This window comes from Zalophus californianus, chromosome 9 (assembly GCF_009762305.2).
Source record: "Zalophus californianus isolate mZalCal1 chromosome 9, mZalCal1.pri.v2, whole genome shotgun sequence".
NCBI classification, from domain to species: Eukaryota; Metazoa; Chordata; class Mammalia; order Carnivora; family Otariidae; genus Zalophus; species Zalophus californianus.
In genome coordinates, this window is record NC_045603.1 from 42,247,480 (window position 1) to 42,251,105 (window position 3,626).

The following is a 3,626-nucleotide window of genomic DNA, read 5'->3' on the forward strand; positions in this document are numbered from 1 at the left end:
TGTGTTCTTGGAGGAATAGCATATGGATCAGATTCTAATGTAAGCTTGTATGAGAATTTCCAGACTGATGGAAGAGGGGGAAACAGACAGCAGAGCAATAAATTTAATGGGAAAAAAAGGAACAAAGGAAAAGGAAAATTTCTGAAAAATGTCAGCAGAGGCTGTGATATCTAAAATTACTACTGGCAGGGAATAGAGTCAATGATATTATAATAGCCCTTATGGTGGCAGATGGGAGCTACACTTGTGATGAACATAGCATAACACATAGAGAAGTTGAATCACTATGTTGTACACCTGAAACTAAAGTAACATTGTGCATCAACTATACTCAAAAAACTTTGATATAAATAAATAAAATTTTTTAAAGTACTAAATAAATGGAAATATATACCATTTTAAAAATAATTTAAAAATAAAAAAATTCCTGCTGGGCTATCTGCAATTATAAACCATTATTTCAGGAAATCCTGTAGAATTGCTAGCATGTTAGGGCCAGAAGCTCAGAGTGGCACAGGTTTGGTTATTAAGGACAGTGTCAAACACTTTTCCCTTATTTTTTCTTGGCAACCAGAGGAGGGCCCACTTCTGACTATCTTTCCTTTTGCTCCAGTAGCTCTGTTTCCATATTCTCACAAGAGTCCATGTGGTGCCACCGAGTGTGGGGCAAACACCAGTTTGTCAAATTGTCAAAGAGCAGGGTCTCCTGTCTGAGTGTATCACATGGATCTGATTTTGATTGGTTATATTATGTACATTGACTTGGATTCTAGACATTTCTCTTAACTAATTATAGAATATCAAATCCCAAACTAATGATGGAATGTATGGTGATTAACATAACAATAAAAAATTTAAAAAAAAGACTATCAAATCCCGCCCCTCTCCCCCAAAATCACATTTGACAAAGCAAATTTTTCCAAGAAGGTCAGTCATGGTCACGTAACAATCTATGCCTGATGTTTGGATTACCTGGCAATTTGGCTTACTCACTTCCATCTTCCCCATATTCCTCCAGGTGAAAATTGGAGAGAACTTCCCATTACCTGTTTTTCTATTTTTACAACTTGGCACTCCTTCACTTTCTCTAGCTACCATATCTGATTGAGGAGCAAGCAATAGGCCGGTGCTGTGAGCTGATGCAACAGGCAGAGCCTCTGCTCAGGAAATGAATGAATTCTCTTCTCTAACTGTCAGACAGGGCAAAGGGCAGGGTCATGCTCAGCTGGTCCTAGCCCATTCCTACCCAGCTGGTCATGCGTTCCTTGCAGATGACAGGTCTATTCTCTTTCTCACCTGCCACATCTATATTTCCTTCAAGGGCACTTCTGAAGAAAGACTCTAGTGTCATTTTCGTGAGCCACGCCAGCCCTCTCTGACCTTTCACTTCTCAGATTTCTCTGGCATGTTTTGTCAGGTTGGACTCTCAATGAACACCTACTTGATCACTTTGAAGATTTTATCATTTATAATGCATTCAGTACCAGTATCAGAAATTGCAAGTCAAACTGGCTTAAGCCCTGAAGATTTATTGGCTCACATAACTAGAAGTTCAGAAGTATATGGGTGTCGGGATAGGTTTGATTTAGGGGTTTAACTGCATCACCAAGAACCTGGTTTCCTTTCTCCTTTCTGACATTCAAAGGTATCAATTTTATGCTAAAGCTGTTGTGCTTTTGTGGTCCCAACATGACTGCTGACAACTCTCAGGTCTACATACTTATACTTTCCAAAGAATAAATGACTATTTACTCCAAAGACCCAGCAAACCCTCCTTCCTGTCTTGCTGGTCTAAAAATGTACCTAGGGCTAGGTGGTATGAATACTCTGATTCTTTTTTCTTAGGTCTAAAAATATGCCCCATCTTTGGAGTCAGAGTTGCCCCAAAGTTGCCCAAAGCTCATGGGCAGCCCCCCATGACAAAATATGGTTAACAGAGGGTGTCTAGATGGTGGAAAGGCAACCTCAAGGTCCATGTCATTGGACAAAGGCAATCATTTGCCTGTCCTGGCTTGCAACTTCAAAACTCTCCATCTCCAGGATTAATTTCAGCCCTGTCTGGCTATGTAAGATTTGTCTTTATATTAAGTTTAGGTGTACTTGAGAAGGGTTTGCTTTCTGTGGCTGCACACTGACTCTCATACCAAAATCTACTACCTGGTGACCCTCATCTGCTTACCTGGATCTCCTAGAGGTTCTGGGGACAGGGTTTAAAATAAAAGATTTGGTCCTTGATTTAAAGGGACAAGATTTTTTTAAATCCACTGGTTTCTAGGAATGCTTAGAAATTGTGAACTCATTCCAAATCACAGTGGGCTGACAGAGGTGTGCTGGAGCCAGCTCCTACTGGCTCATGAGAACTGATCATTAAATTCTCAAGCATTTTGTGAGCTAGCTGTTAAACATAGCCATTATTAAAAATTAATTATATTTATAGTTAAATAATGTTTAAAATGAAGTTAACAAATATACCAAACTCGCCATTTCCTAATTATTTTACTACATTTTAGTATTATCTGTGCTCCTAATAATATAATTATGTATTTTCATCTATTGTACATGTATCATACTGCATAATACACTCTCTCTATATGTACACTTTGTATATACTATACAAGGGCAAGTTGCATACCGTGCAACTAACTCTCCCCAACTCTGCATTCAGTGACATCATGTTGGTAGCTAAAATTGGTTGAATGGGAGTATTTACACCATAGAAATTGGCAAACATTATAAATCAGGGATTTTGGAGGGGGGGGTTATTAAACATTTACCAGCATGCTACTGGCTGGTTCTCCAAATACAAAATAGGAATGATAGCAGTATCTACATTATTAGCCTGGTAAGTGGTTACAATGACATAAATCATATAAAGAATCAAGCTCCCATAAACCAGTTGATGAATCTTGGCTATGACCATCTCCTTCCCTGCCTGTTAATAAGAACATATTTAACATCATATGATTTTTAAGTACTGTCTCAAGGCACTTGTTAAGAGTATGAAGTAATATCACACTGTGAGGATGGTATAGTTAAAGGAAGGCATAAAGCCCTGTGGGGTACATGGTAGAATGATGCTATCATCTGATTCCTGTGTGACAGGTGGGTTTCTGCTGAGCCTTTGTCTGCTTCCGCCTTCTTCTCCTCTTTTCCTCTTCATCTTCCACTTCCTATGGTTGCTAGAAGGTGGCCTATGCTTTGGTCTTCAAAGGCATGGAGGTACCACCCAGGCTGTAACTTTGTCTCCTACCTTACTAACTTCTTAAAACTCAGCTGCTATCTCTCTGTGACCAACAAGGCTGCTGCTTTTTACCCCCACCATTGTCTGCTGCTCCTGACACCGCCCCTGCCCTTCATCTCTGCAACTTCCTTTTCTCTGCTTTACTTTCCTCTTGCCTTTTTGGTCCCCTCTTGACACCTCTTGGTTTTGGCACAAAACAGAAACCATGTTGTGAAGCTAATAACCATTCTCCTTTTGTTTGGTAGTTGGGTCATTGGAAAACCATTAACCTCCTAGTTTATACAATGCACATGTACTTGATACATATCCAGATTGAAAAAGCACTTTGCATAAAGTTCTAGAAAAAAAAAAGTGACAAATGTAGAGATGTAGGAGCTATAGAAGA